Source organism: Lissotriton vulgaris, chromosome 1_1 (assembly GCF_964263255.1).
Source record: "Lissotriton vulgaris chromosome 1_1, aLisVul1.2, whole genome shotgun sequence".
NCBI lineage: Eukaryota > Metazoa > Chordata > Amphibia > Caudata > Salamandridae > Lissotriton > Lissotriton vulgaris.
Genome location: NC_141685.1, coordinates 1,667,277,558 through 1,667,293,241, shown reverse-complemented (window position 1 = coordinate 1,667,293,241; position 15,684 = coordinate 1,667,277,558). Strand labels below are relative to the sequence as shown.

The following is a 15,684-nucleotide window of genomic DNA, read 5'->3' as shown; positions in this document are numbered from 1 at the left end:
CACTAACAAACAGTGAGGTCTGGTCACTGCCCCCCGACCATACCACACCGGTCGGGGGGAGACTACAACAGTTCCTGCCGGTCTGGAAATCCATCACTACAGACAGGTGGGTGAGGCAGCTTATCCAGTACGGTTATTGTCTGGAGTTAACATCCACTCCACCCAACATACCCCCAAGACACCGTCCTATGTCCGCAGAGCATTTACAGTTATTGCAGCAGGAGGTAGTCAGCATGCTGCAAAAAGGAGCCATAGAACTCGTGCCTATGGAACAAAAAGGTACAGGGGTGTACTCGCTGTACTTCTTGATCCCAAAAAAGGACGGGTCCCTCAGACCCATACTGAACCTCAGACCCCTAAACCAGTACATCCTATCAGAAAACTTTCACATGCTCACATTACAGCAGGTTCTACCGTTACTCAGTCAGGGAGATTTCCTCGCAACACTAGATCTGAAGGATGCATATTTCCATATACCGCTACACCCGTCACACAGAAAATATCTCAGATTTACCATTCAGGATCAGCATTATCAGTTCAAGGTCCTCCCTTTCGGAGTGACAACAGCACCCAGGGTGTTTACCAAGTGCCTGGTGACAGTGGCTGCACATCTACGGAGACAGAACGTTCACGTCTACCCTTATGTGGACGACTGGCTTATCCAAACAAAGTCGGCCCAGCAGTGTGCCGCCCACATGTCCCACACCATTCACCTTCTTTACGATCTGGGGTTCTCACTGAATTATCCAAAGTCCCACCTTCAGCCCGCCCACGTACGGCAGTACTTGGGCACGACAATAGACGCTCTGGCAGCCAAAGCACAGCCAAATTCAGTGAGGATAGACAGCATACAATTGCTGATACGGAAATTCAAACCACAATACTCGCTTCCAGCACGAGTGTTCATGCAGTCATCTTCATAGTCCCGCATGCGAGACTACATATGCGTCTGCTTCAGGAGTGCTTAGCAAGTCAGTGGAATCAGGCTCACGAACAATTGAAAGACCTAGTGTTGGTGACCGGTCGCGCATACAACTCTCTGCATTGGTGGAACCCACAAAACCTTTGCAGGGGCCGACCGTTCCAAGAGCCTGTGCCACAGATTATACTGACGGATGCATCTCTCCAGGGATGGGGAGCTCATGTACTCCACTACACAGTGCAGGGACTATTGACAGCACAGCAGAAGAAGATGCCCATCAACCTTCTGGAACTGATGGCTATCTTCATGGCAATGAAAGCATTCACAGTACATTTGTGCAATAAGGTAGTGTTGATCTGGACGGACAACATGACGGCCATGTACTACATACAGAAGCAGGGAGGGACACACTCTCCACAGTTGTCTCATCTGGCTCAGAGCATGTGGAAGTGGGCCATTCAGAGAAACATCTTCCTCATGGCAGAACACCTCCCAGGCAAGGACATTCAGATGGCGGACCTGCTCAGCAGGCACAGCCACCAGATGCACGAGTGGGAGATACATCCATCAGTACTCCAACTGTACTTCCAGCAGTGGGGTCATCCAGAGATAGACCTGTTCGCCACACGGGAAAACGCAAAATGCCAAAGCTTTGCCGCCAGGTTCCCACACCCGCAGTTAGCAGGGAAATGCGATATGGATGAACTGGTCAGGCATATTTGCATACGCTTTTCCCCCAGCACCGCTAATACCGCTAGTGGCACGCAAACTGAAGCAGCACTCGTGACTCTCATCCTGGTTGCTCCGACGTGGGCACGCCGACCATGGTACACCCCGTTTCTAGAACTCTCCGTGGTACCGCATCAAAGGCTGCACCTCACGCCCAGACTTTTGACGCAGAGCCATTGCGACATTCAGCATCCAGATCCGTAACAGCTCAACCTGGCGATCTGGCTCCTGAGGTCTTAGAATTTGGCTACCTCAACCTGCCTCCTGACTGTATGGATATCATAAGGGAGGCAAGAAAGCCCACCACTAGAGCATGTTATGCGGCGAAATGGAAGCGGTTTGTCATTTATTGTGCCAACAACGGCATTAATCCGCTAGATGCATCTACTCACATCATCTGTTATCTGTTACATCTATACAAATGCAATCTGGCCTATGCTTCCATTAGTATACATTTATCCGCAATAGCAGCTTATCTCCAAAACAGGCAGCATCTCTCACTTTTCAGAGTGCCTGCCATCAAAGCTTTTCTGGAGGGACTCAAACGAGTTATTCCTCCCCGACACCCACCAGCACCTGTATGGAACCTGAATGTGGTCCTTACCAGGCTGATGGGACCACCTTTTGAGCCTCTACACTCATGAGAGATACAATTCTTGACGTGGAAAGTGGCTTTCCTAATAGCAATCACATCGCTACGACGAGTTAGTGAACTTCAGGCACTAACTATCCAGGAGCCATTCCTACAGATTCACTCCAACAGGGTGGTACTACGCACTAACCCTAAGTTTCTGCCTAAAGTGGTTTCACAGTTCCATATGAATCAAACTATAGAACTGCCAGTGTTCTTCCAAAATCCAGATTCGGTGGCAGAAAGAATGCTTCACACACTAGACGTCAAGAGAGCTCTAATGTACTACATAGATAGGACAAAAGATTTTAGGAAGACTAAACTGTTGGTTGCCTTTTCACCACAACACAAGGGCAACCCCATTTCAAAAGCAGGTATAGCCAGGTGGATCGTTAAGTGCATACAGATTTGCTATCAAAAGGCTAAGCGCACATTAACGGTTCCCCCAAGAGCCCACTCAACACGAAAGTTGGGGGCATCCATGGCTTTCCTTGGAAACATTCCTTTAAGAGGCAATCTGTAGAGCAGCCACATGGTCTACCATACACACATTTACAAAACACTACTGCCTAGATGTGCACTCCAAACAGCAGGCAGCTGTAGGGCAGGCTGTTCTAAAAACACTTTTTCAGACTGCTGCAGCTGGCACGGGCAGCCGCCGCTAAGCAGAGGGACTGCTATATATTCTATGCACAGATATGAATTCAGCAGCCCACATGCCTAGAACCGAATATGCTACTTACCAGTATGCATCTGTTCTTGGCATGTAGGGCTGCTGACATTCCTATCGCCCGCCCTCCTCCCCAGCGCCTGTAGCGGCTGCAGCACTCAGAATTACTCTTAGCATGGTCATCACTTACTGTACTACACTCCATCTCTGCCACAATGGCGAAAAACAATCTGAGGATGGAGAGGATGCCCATGCGCACTGTAGTCCAGGGGAGGAGCCACCTATCTCGTGATACTTTGAAGACTCTTCCAGGACAACAATGTGCAATCATCCGGACCCAACACTAGGTGGCGATCTATGCACAGATATGAATGTCAGCAGCCCTACATACCAAGAACAGATGCATACTGGTAAGTAGCATATTCGTTATGAGCTCCTCTCATGATCCTTGGTCAGCATAGGACTATTCAAGCCAAACTAGGTAGCACTTTGTCATTAATGAAGAGAGCTGTCTTTATTTCAACTTTTTAGAATGACGTCTACACCCTTTGTTAGGTATGCACAACTGTTTGTTCCTGGTTTTCTCATTTATTTGAGCGGAGGATGAGAAAAGGCAAATGTTCCCACTAGGCTAATGCTGTGTATTCTTTCAAAAGAAATGAATGGTACTTTGGAATCCATTTTGTGGTGTCTTGATAGTGAGCGCTTTTGTGTACCTTCTTAAGTCTCTATGGATACGTGCAGGCAAGTAGTGCATTTTCCTCTTGTGTTTATAGGAGCACATTGTACAGCCCCCTTCAAAGTGATTAGAGACTGCAGGGGAGATAGGTGGCTGAGAAGGGAGTAGGACGGATTCCTTCTCTTTGGAGACTTGCTCCTCTCTCCTTACTTGGCCCATGTACACATTTCAAGGGACAGTGTTAGAAAAAGAATAGCACATTTTAAAATGTGAGTATATATGCCCTCCAAAGATGCAAGCAGGTACATCGAAATGCAGGAGCCCTCTAACAACGGACTCCTCACAGGCAGTAGCCTCTGGGTATTGTTGGCCACATTTTTTCAAAAAGCATAAGCTGTTGAGAGTTAGAGCTTTGCAGTATTATAGCAGTCAGCTGTGTAAGGGGTATTTGGGAGTGTGGGAGCCGGAATTTAGTGTTGATTTGCATTCATCAGTTAAGTGTGGTGTTACAGGCATAGGGACTAGGGAATGTTGATTCTGTGGATACTTCTAACCACCGATTCTTCACTCTAGAATATTCTCCAGGTGTCAGGCTGCATCTGTAGGTTTTTACAGCAGTATGGCTCCTCTTGTCAGAGGGTGTGAAAGTGACTAAGAAGAGTCACTTATACGCCCTACCCCTGTGTGCAGACCTTCATTCCTTTCTTTCTATGCCTTCAAACACTGAGCCAGAGCTCCACTCCCCTTTTCGATGACTGACGAATCTTTAAAATTCTCTTTCCTTGTGTGCAAGGGAATTAATGTCCCTGTGACTGTTCGAAACATGCCGGTGAAGTACCCACACAATCTGTCTCTGATGTTTAGGCTCTGGGCAAGTGGGTGGAGAATGTACATACACTTTAAAGGTGATCGGAGACAGTGAAGCAAACCTGTATGTCGCTGAACACCGAAAGAAATCTTCGAACCTTGTGCAAGTCCTGCTCAAAGTTGAGAACGCAGATCCATTCCTGCTCTCGAGGCTGTTCATGTGACATGTCTTCGTAGTCCGTCATCTAGTCAATTGAAGTGCAAATTGATGTCGCATAAGGATTCAAAGCGGGATTCAAATTCATCCCACCACTCTGTTCAGAAAGAAGTTGGGAGGGCTTCAAGGTGCCACTCTATCTTGCTCCTGATGCCTTCTTGAGGAGCTGATTCCGCAACTGGTCTTTTTTCATCCTGAATTCCTCTGGCCATCTGCGATCCTGCAGCAAGTTGGGTCTTTAAGAAGGCAATGCTGCATATTTTTGCCACTCTTGTGGTTCCCTCTGGGATTCCATCAGGCTCCAAGGTTTTGAAGGGACCTCCAGTCAGGTTACAGCAGTCTAGTCCACCCTCTGAGTCCTTTGAGCATCTTGAACCTGCATCTGGTTCTGCGCAAACTCTGGTGCCAATTGCCACTCGGGCTCCAAAACCTGTGCCGGTTCCTTCATTGATACTTGTCCCGACGTTGACTCTTGTCAAGCCCCTACTGACTTCAGTGCTTGATCCTGAAATGAATCTATCTCGAGCCAGACTGATATCGCTTGATAAGTCGACTCCAGTGTACCCTGTTCCTATACACTCTGACAAGACTTCATCAACCACAGAGCCTTCCTCAGAGGTACCATAATTCTTTTAGCTCAGATTCTGACCAGAGTTTGCTACCACATGAAGATGTTAATAATGGGGGTGATTTACCCCATATTACAATGATAAACGTGTATACATGAATTTTCAGGAGGCAAGTGAGCTTGATACATCCCCCTAAAACTAGGTTGATTTGGCTCCTTGGACCCCAATGCAGGAGAATGCTTCATTTGCCATATTATACATGCGGCTGAGGTCCTAAACTTACAGGTGCTTTTTGTTGAAGTCAAGATAAATGTCCTTACAGAGGTTTGCACCCGAAGCCAGCTTCATCTGAGCCCTTACTTCATTTAATGAAGCCATGACTGTAACAGCCTTATGCGCACTCAGGCTAAGTCTTGCTCTTGTCTACCAGCGAACAGGCAAGTACCCAAACGCCACTGACCAGCATCTAGTAGCCTGGATTTTAATATGAGCCATCCTACTCCTGAAAGTTTGGTGGTCAAGGCCTCTACCTGCACAGTGAATCCCAATTAATGTCCCATGACTCTTCCAGATAGGGAGTTAAAAAGAATTGAGGCGTTCAGGAAGTGAATGTTCTATTTGGCCAGCTTGGCACAAAGTTGGTCAATACGGTCTGCTGGTTAGACCATTCATCCCTGCCAAGTGCCAGGCAGCGGTCAGACTAATGCATTTTTGTGCTTGCACCCACATCCCCACACTGAAATCCTTAGTTACGCAAGAAGACTTCTTCCATTGCTCGATGCATTTGGATGGCTGTGTGTGTAAAGTCGGTGCAAGCGCTCAACTTATAATGCTGTGCGCCAAGCAGTCAGAACCCATGGTCCGGAAGAGGTGAGATTGCTATGGATATGTACAGGGTTTGTGGTGATAATTTGTGGCTGGAGCCTTGGTCATGCGCCCTGTAGGTGTTTTGTGATAGCGCCGCTCTCCACTTGAGGAAAATATCAGACGTTCTCAACTCAGACTAGCTCGGCCTGGATCACAGTGAGCGGTAACTTTAAATAATGCAATACAAGTGAGAGAAAGACTGGCTCTTCTCCTCTCCTCCTTCAAATCCAGTAGCAGCTTGCTCAGCAAGAGAGGTGAGCTTTGGAACCCAGTTACAGATATCAGGCAGGGTTTACATTCCGGCTACACATCTACCAGTGAGGGTATTAAATGTTATGTTATGGGCATTTGTATCGTGCACTGCTACTCAGTGTCCTGGTGTGGAAGCCATCTGAAAAGCAGTAAAACTGAAAGTGGCGCAGCTTAACTAAAAACAGTCTGTAGTTGCTTCTTGTATGTTCCGTAATTCAAAAGGTAGCGTATTCCAGGCTTCTGCTGCCTTAAAAGATGGAGAGCTACCCCCCACTCGAGTGAGGGGAAAGCGGGGGACCACTGCTAGACGCTGCGCAGCTGGGCGCAGTTCCTCCTGGGCTCGTAGAAGCTAAAGCGTCTCCTAAGATAGGGTGGCCCCCATCCATGTAGAGCTCCATAAGCGAGAATGAGGGCTTGGAACTGGATAAAAAAAGCCAATGTAGGTCCCGAAGGTGTTGTCATACTAGATCTTCCAGGAACGCCAAGCAGAACTCTAGCAGCAGCACTTTGTATTATTTGTAGTTTTTTTAACTGATTGCCAGGCAAGCCGATGTACAATGCATTGCCATAGTCAATGCATGACAAGATGAGGGCTCGTGTCACCATTTCCTTAGCTGGTCTGGGGAGTAGAGGAAGGAACTTTCTGAGCGATTTCAGTGTGCCAAAGAACACGCCAGCAAGTCTCTTTATCTGTGGGGAGAACCAGAGGTCCTCTCTAAACCACACCCCCAAATTCTTAACTGGATTGCCAATAGACTTTGGCATAGGGTACTCTGAAGGCCAAAGTGCTTCCCTAAAATGAGGGGGTGGAAGGTGCCATACAAAAGTGTCACCGACTTGTCCTGGTTGCACTTAAGCTGCGAAAGTGCAAGCCATTTGAAAAAGGCAGAAAGACAGTTTTTAGCTTGGTTTGGGGACAAGTCGTTTTCCTTCCAGGTAAAAAGGAGCTGAGTGTCATCGGCATAAGCTATGATCTTCGCTCCCGATTCCACTGCTAAATAGATCAGGGGAGTAACGTAAAGTTTAAAGAGAAGCGGACTCAAAGTAGAGCCCTGTGGAACTCCCGTGGACACCCTTCTGGGAGTCTAGGAAAACGGTGGCAGCCATACCTGGTGAGTTATATCCTCAAATGATTTGAGCCAGCCCCAAGCAGACAGCTGCTATGGGGCTTGAAACAGAGGTTCTATGGCTGGATATCTTCAAATGGCTGCTAAACTTGTGTGGGGAATTCTGCACCAATCCAAAAGCTGTGAGGCTAAGTAAGCAAGTTTTTCTTTTTTCAAGCAGTAATCTTCTGAGGCCCAAAGTTGTGCAGCTGGCAACTTGATGGAGGCTGGGAGATGATTTCAATGTTCTATGGGAAAACAGTCCATCATACAGGGTGCAGCTATCAGAAGTGCAGCAGCGCAATCACACTTGGGCACACGGCCAACTGCACATTAGTGGTCTTTTTTTCCCCAGAATGAGACCTAATCCAAGCAAGGTTTCTGCTTTCTGGGAACTGTAGTCTTGGTTAACATATGCTGGAAACAATGCACACACCTGCTGCTGGCTTATCAAACATCATGAATGGGGCTATGGTGTCCTGGCGACTGGCAACCAGAAGCATTCTTTAACTGAGCATTAGACTATCTGCATTTGACAAGTTTAGTGGCATTAAATACGGCAGCTTTCTACTTTTATATTTATTGATTAGAAGAGCTTTCTGAAATATTCTAACCCCCAATGTCATTAACTCGCCCAATAATTGCCAGAGATCTATTGATATATTTATATATATATTCAGAGCTCAGTGTGAAATGTGCCTCTTGAAGGTGTTCCCTGCTTCTGATGACAAAGATTGCTCCTTTACTGGCTGTGAATGAAGGCATAGGTCTCCACTATTTGACACTCATCACTCCTGGCCACAAATAAGGATACCTAGTAGACTACTGAGAGCACACAATGTGACTTCCCGCTTGCACATGCATTTTAGGAACATCAGTGCTGTTTTATGGTTATTTTGAAACTAATACATTGTAAAATGTGGAGTACTTTCTGAAATACAGCTCATTACATAGACTTCAGAGCCTTGTTCTACTAATGATAGTGTCAGCGACTCGCATAAGTCATGGAAATCTAACACAAAGACGTCAAACTTACAAATGTGTCATACGTGCTCCACGAAAACATGGCAGCTATTGGCCATTATACCTATGCCATCTGGGACTTGACTAGTGAAACCTTGCCAGCGGTCACTGAAGAGTTTTGGGTCTGTGCAGATGAGCTAGGGGAAGGCCAGTGGGTTGGACACTTTGCCCGACACTGGATTAATCTCTCCTCCCTCCATGGCTACGGAGGAGGGTGCTACCTATGGTGTGGTGTTGCGCAGGGCGGCCAAGGCCTTGGCTCTTGAGCTCCCTGCTGCGGCCGGGAGGACTAACCTCCTCACTGAAGTTCTTCCGCCGCCAGTAAGCTCCTCGGAGCCTCTGATGCCGTTCGATGAGGCACACAGACGCTCTGATGGGCACCTGGTCCAAGCCCTCCACAGTGCCCCCTGTGGATTGGAACGTGGTCAGAAGCCACCGCCTGGCTCCGGGCAACCATAGCTTTCTGTCCGTGCACCCCACCCAGAGAGCGTGGTCATCAGGCGTCTACGTCCCCCGGATCGGGAATGCAAAAGGTTTGATCAGTTTGGCAAGAAACTGTTCTCCTCACGAAGTTTGGGGTTGCAGTCTATCAACACCGCTTCCCTTTTGGGCCGTTCTACCCACTCCCTGTGGGACACGGTTGCGGACGTGCTGCCCCAGTGCCCGGAGGAGGCCCGACTCGTCCAAGCCCTTGCGGAGGGTTGGGATGCAGCACGTTATTCTATCAGATGTGGACTGGATACCACGGACTCCCTGGGAAGGGAGCTTCCCACGACGGTGGTGGTTCGCCACCGGGCCTGGCTGAGGTCCGCCAACTTTTCGGGCAATGTCCAGGCCACGCTCATGGACATGCCCTTTGATGGCCGTCGCCTCTTTGGCGACAAAGCAGACAGTGCGCTTGAGCATTTCAAGGACTCCAGGGCTACGGCCAAGTCCTTGGGCTTGTCTGGCCAGCGCCAGCAAACTTCTGCTTTTCGTCCCTTTCGTGGCCAAGTAACTGGCACCCCCTCACGTCTCACAAGCCACAGGCCGCAGAACCAGCCTCAACGCGGCCGTGGAAATGGTGACTGCCGTGGCGATGCCGGGGGACAACGGCGGGGCCAGTCCACATCCGCTCCCGCAGCATCTGCCTCAAAGCCTTCCTAGTCCGAGCTTTCAGGCCCATTTGACGCCAGTGGGGGGCAGGGTCCGCCATCACCTCCTCCACTGGCGCTCCATCACATCGGACAGGTGGGTGCGGCAAATCGTCTGATGGGGCTACTCCCTCCCCTTCAAGGCGACCCCTCCAGCCATGCCACCGCAGTGCCACCGCATGTCTGGGGTTCACTTGCAACTTCTGCAGGAGGAAGTTATGGCCCTCTTGGCCAAGGGGGCCATCGAGCGCGTTTCTGGGCCAGAAGTAGTACGTGGTTGCCATTCCTACTACTTTCTATAGGGCGTAGGCAAAGGATGCCTACGCCTTATCTTGGACCTCTGGAGCATCAATGGCTTCCTCAGGAAGGAGAAGTTCAAGATGCTGACTTTAGCTCAGGTCCTAGCTGCCCTGGAGACTGGATGGTAGCGTTGTACTTGCATGACGCGTATTTCCACATCCTCATCCTGCCGGCCCACGGGCGCTACCTGCGGTTCACGGTAGGCAACAAGCACTTTCAGTTAACGGTGCTCCCCTTCGGCCTTACCAGCGCCCCACGGGTTTTCACGAAAGTGATGGCGGTAGTCGCAGCTCATCTTCACATATCGGGGGTCTGTCTTCCCCTATCTCGACGATTGGTTGTTTAAGGCAGCCTGGCCCCAGACAGTTGTCTCCCACCTCAAGACTACGGCCGACCTCCTGCACGCACTGGGGTTCTCCAGCAACGTGCTGAAGTCACACCTGTGCCTCTCTCAGAAGCTCTTTATCGGAGCAGTTCTGGACTCGGCGCAGTTTCTGGTTTATCCCCCCGAACAGCGGGTTCGGGAGATTCAGGCTCTGATTCCGATCTTTCAGCCTTTATCCCGAGTTTCGTCAGATTGACGCTGCAGCTCCTGAGGCTGATGGCCTCCTGCATCCTTCTGATGCATCACGCCAGGTGGAGGATGCGGGCTCTGCAGTGGGACCTGAAGTTTCAGTGGGCACAGCATCAGGGCAACCTGTCAGACTATGTCCTGATCTCGGAGGGCACTGCAAGTCAGTTGCCGTGGTTGCTCACAGACCGGATTGGGTCAGCGGCAGATCCCTCTCCCTACCCCAACTGGAGCACATAGTAGTGACGGATGCGTCCCTCCTGGGATGGGGGGCCAATTAGGAGAGGCCGAGATCAGAGGCCTCTGGTCTCCGGCGGAGTCCCGGCTCCATATCTACCTTATGGAGCTGCGGATGATACGACTTGCAGTGAAGGCATTACTTCCCTCTGTCCGGGGAAGTGTAGTGCAGGTGTTCACGGACAACACCACCGCCATGTGGTACTGCAACAACCAGGACGGTGTGGGGTCATGGACCCTTTGTCAGAAGGCTCTGCGCCTCTGGCAATAGCTGGAACACCAGGGCGTGACCCTGGTGGTACAACACCTGGCAGGTTCCCTGAACGCCAGGGCGTACAAATTCAGCCGCCGGTTCATGATGGATCACGAATGGCGTCTGCTCTCTGACGTGGCGTAAGGTCTCTTTCAGCAGTGGGGAGAGTCTTGGTTAGATCTATTTGCCACCGAAGAGAACGTGCATTGTCATCAGTTCTGCGTTTTGAAATTTCCAAGGCGGCGCTCACTCGGCGACGCTTTTTGGCGTGAGTGGAGCTGTGGTCGGTTATACGCCTTTCTGCCTATACCACTTCTGCCCAGAGTGCTGAAGAAAATCAAGAGAGACCGGGCCCAAGTAATCCTTGTGGCTCCGGACTGGGCACAAACATACTGGTATCCCAAACTACTCAGCATGTCAGTCGATCCCCCAATTCGTCTGCCTCTTCAGGGGGACCTTCTGTCGCAGCAGCAGGGGACGGTCCTCCACACGAACCTGTCCAGTCTCCACCTACTTGCATGGAGATTGAGCAACGGCAGTTGAGGCCATTTGACTTGCCTCCTGAAGTCTGTGATGTGATTCTGGCAGCCAGGCGTCCCTCCACAAAAACGGTATACGCCTGCAGGTGAAACAAATGTGTGGCATGGTGCACAGCAAAGGCTGTGGATCCACTCTCTGCCCCCCTTTCAGAGGTTCTCCTCTTCCTTCTTTCTCTTGCCCAGCAGGGCTCTGCTCTGGGCACTATCAAGGGCTACCTCTCAGCCATTTCAGCCTTGTTAAGGCTTCCTGATCAGTCTTCCCTTTTCAAGTCCCCTGTTGTAAATAGCTTCTTGAAAGGCATCACACACATGTTTCCTCCTGTTCCCTTCGTGATGCCTCAGTGGGACTTGAATCTTGTACTAACTTATCTGATGTGCGCTCCCTTTGAGCCACTTAACTGTCCTCTTCGTCTTCTGACTCTGAAGACTGCATCCCTGGTTGCCATCACCTCTGCCAGGAGAGTGAGTGAGCTCCAGGCTCTATCTTCTAAACCTCCTTTCCTCTCTGTCCATCCGGACAAGGTTGTTCTGAGGACTCGTCTTTCTTTCCTGCCCAAGGTGGTCACAGCCTTTCATATCGGGCAGTCCATCACCTTGCCCACCTTCTTTCTGCCTCCGCATCCCTCGAAAGAGGAAAAGAGGCTCCACCGTCTGGACCCAAAACATGCGCTCTCCTTCTATCTAGCTCGCACACGCCAGTTCCGGGTGGACGACCAGCTCTTTGTTGGTTATGTGGGCGCTAAGAAGTGATGGACGGTGCACAAGCGGACCATCTCTCCGTGGGTCGTCTTGTGCATCAAGGTTTGCTACTCTTTGGCAAAAAAGGAGCCTCCTCTGGGGGGGGGATGTATGACATCACAACGCATGCTTTTACCACGCATGCTTTTACATCGCAACTTTTACAACGCATGCCTTTACAACGCATAGTGTTGAGGGGTGCTGGATAGTGAATAGTTTAATTTACTATTCCAACTCCAGTCCCCGTGGATAGTAGGGAAGGTGTTGGATAGTAAATTAAGTCTATTCCCTATCCTAGAGCGCCCCCCAGCGCAATGCGTTGTAATGGTTAGCGTTGTAAAAGTTGCGATGTAAAAGCAATGCGTGGTAAAAGTTGCGTTGTAAAGGATGTTTCCCCTCTGTGGCTACGCGCCCATTCCTTTCTGGCCACAGCGGCTACTACTGCCCTGGGTCGGCGAGTCCCCTTGCAGGACATCTGTCAGGCAGCTACGTGGGCCTCGCTGTACAAGTTTGCTATATTTACAACAAGGGGTGGTGAGGGACAGAGTCTCTGAATTAAACAGAATACTCTCACCCAGTCAAGAGATCAGGGCTAGATCCAACACCGTTTTTTAGCTCACTGCACCATCCCAGTTTCAGAACCTGGCTGTATGCAAATTAGTCTGTTCCTGTCCCAGTGCATGATGGGAACAGGGCAAACCAAACTACAAAAGCCAATTCTTACACTGGGAAGGAAACAAGCTACCGGGGACCGGTTTCTGGCATTTCAGCCTCTTCGGCCCGGCTTGCTTGAATCCTGATGGTGCAATGAGCAAGGGACTCACATCTGAGTATACCCTTCCACGCTTAGGGTGGACAAAAATATTTACAACAAGGGGTGGTGAGGGACAGAGTCTCTGAATTAAACAGAATACTCTCACCCAGTCAAGAGATCAGGGCTAGATCCAACACCGTTTTTTAGCTCACTGCACCATCCCAGTTTCAGAACCTGGCTGTATGCAAATTAGTCTGTTCCTGTCCCAGTGCATGATGGGAACAGGGCAAACCAAACTACAAAAGCCAATTCTTACACTGGGAAGGAAACAAGCTACCGGGGAATCCTTTCTGGTGAAGAATTGGCTTGGTAGTTTGGTCTGCCCTGTTCCCATGATGCACTGGGCCAGGGACAGACTAATTTGCATATAGCCAGGTTCTGAGCTGGGATGGGGCAGTGAGATAAATAACGGTGATGGATCAAGCCCTGATCTTTGGACTGGGTAAGAGTGGTCTGCTCAATTCAGACACTCTGTTCATCACCACCCCCTTTTCTGTATCGTACAAGTTTGCTAGGCACTACTGCCTGGAAAGCCAAGTCCGGAGAGATGGCTTTTTCCGCCGTTCCGTTCTCCAGGACTTACTGATGTGATCTTGGTTCACAGACCCACCACCGGGGTTGGTATTGCTGGGGTATCTATTCTAAGGTAAGGAATCGAACACTAACTTGTTTCTTTCAGATGCACAAGTTACTTACCTTCGTGGTGGGTGGGTGATCAGTGTAGTACAGGGCTGTAACAACTAGACTGTGTCCTCGTAGGACACTACACTTACCACCCCACCCATCCTCCTCGTTCTGCGAACCGATTTCTAGGGTTAAGGACATCCCTTTCAGGGCACTAGTTTCATGGCACCAGTGTTGGTTTCTATTATGGCTCTGCGTTCCTGGCACGGAAAGCTATGTACAGAACTGACGTCAGCACGTGAGGGCGGCGTTTAAGTACTCTGACGTCATCCCGGCAATCACAATGCCGACAACGGACGCGGAGCCGCAGCCATGCCTACCGACGCACAAGGGTACTGCTGCTGAAAACTTTCCGGATCCAGTCTGTAGCCTGGGACTATTCTAAGGTAAGGAATCTAACACTAACTAATATTTCTTGCAGATATATTGTTACCGAAGGTAAGTAACTTGTGCTTTAATACACGTGGGAGCCACCTTCATCTCGAATATATTTATCAGGTAGTTGCCCATCTTTGGCATACTTGCAACCCCCTCTGTTTGTGAATGTGTTCTAGTCCACACTCAGTCAGTCCCGCCCGCTGCTAAGCGTCAGCCTGTGGGGGGGATACAGAAATAAATTACTGGATCAAGTTATGACTGTGCTCACTCATTTTTTTTTAAAATAATGTGCTCACTCGTTTTTGTTTTTGTTTTTTAAAGGCAAAAAAGAAAACTGGTTACTAATTCACCCTAGAGCGTTTGTTGATTTGTATCCCCATTTAGCCTCCGTAATACCATCCCTGTTCGAGTTGCTCGGGTATGTATGCAGCCTGCTAATGGGGGAAACCCTATTGCCGCTATATTTTATCTCTTGTAGCAGCAGTCAGATTCAGCTGCTCCGTGAGAGATGATAGTTGGGTTAAAAATAACGCTTGAAGTCCCAGCCCCGTGTTCAGCCGCTTACCGTGTGTGCTTGAGTGTCTGGTGTCTGCTCAGCACCTCGCGGTCTCGGTTCGGCAGTGTTTTTCAAACGCGTGTAGGTCCCGCCCCTCTCCTGGCGCTGGGAGCCTTGTCTGTCAGTCGAGAGCAGAGCGAGCGCAATGTTAGAATGGCAACTGTGCATTATAACACTGGTGCAGCTCTGTTGGGAGAAACTTATAATAAATAAAAACAGAGGAATCCTACTAGAATTATACTGTATATGCCCATCCTGACTTGATGACGAACAAAACAATCGGCTTTAACTGAGCCAGTGTCCGCAGGTCTTACTTTTCATATTGGTGTCTGTTTATGACGGTATGTAGACAATGCGTTCCACATCATCTGGTCAGTGTTATCCTACCAGTGAATAAGCGGAGGCACAATCCCACTCTATCTGCTCCTTAATTAATTATTGGCCAGTTATTTCATATATACAATCCCTATATTTACGGATAGATCTCTTGCATAGATAAGGATGTATAAACTCCCTTTCATATGGATGTCAATTAAGATATGTACCTGATATCTTTCTCTGCCCAGTGTTCACCATCAGGTCGACACCACCACCATATACACGTCTGTTGACACCTAGGATGACTAGTTCATAAAGCTGACTCTCATGGGACCCAAGTGGACGGAGATTTATGTACTTAATATACTCCTACTCTGTTCCAATCAATGACATCATTCAGCCTATGTTGGTCCACCCCCTCATGGTTAATCCAACGTGCTTCTTTGGTGCTTAACCTGGTCTCTATACTGTATTGCTAGCCCACTACCCTTTTCAGGATCACCCATCGTACATCCTTGTAGTGGTGCTTCTGTGACACAAAATATTGCACCAGCCTGATAGTTAGTTGTCCTGATTTCAGTGTGCTTAAGTGTTTCTTTATTCTTTCCGATGTAATGGAATCCACACGGGCACGTGAGTCTATTGATGACATTCGCCGTATTGCAATTGCTAAACCTATTGAGGTACCATG

General features: G+C 49.2%; 1 protein-coding gene across 2 annotated transcripts in view; it reads left to right on the top strand.

Annotated features, from left to right (window-relative positions):
- LOC147751019 (uncharacterized) overlaps positions 1 to 15,684 on the top strand; it is a 355,587-nt gene that overhangs the window by 236,913 nt on the left and 102,990 nt on the right. The window lies entirely within an intron of this gene.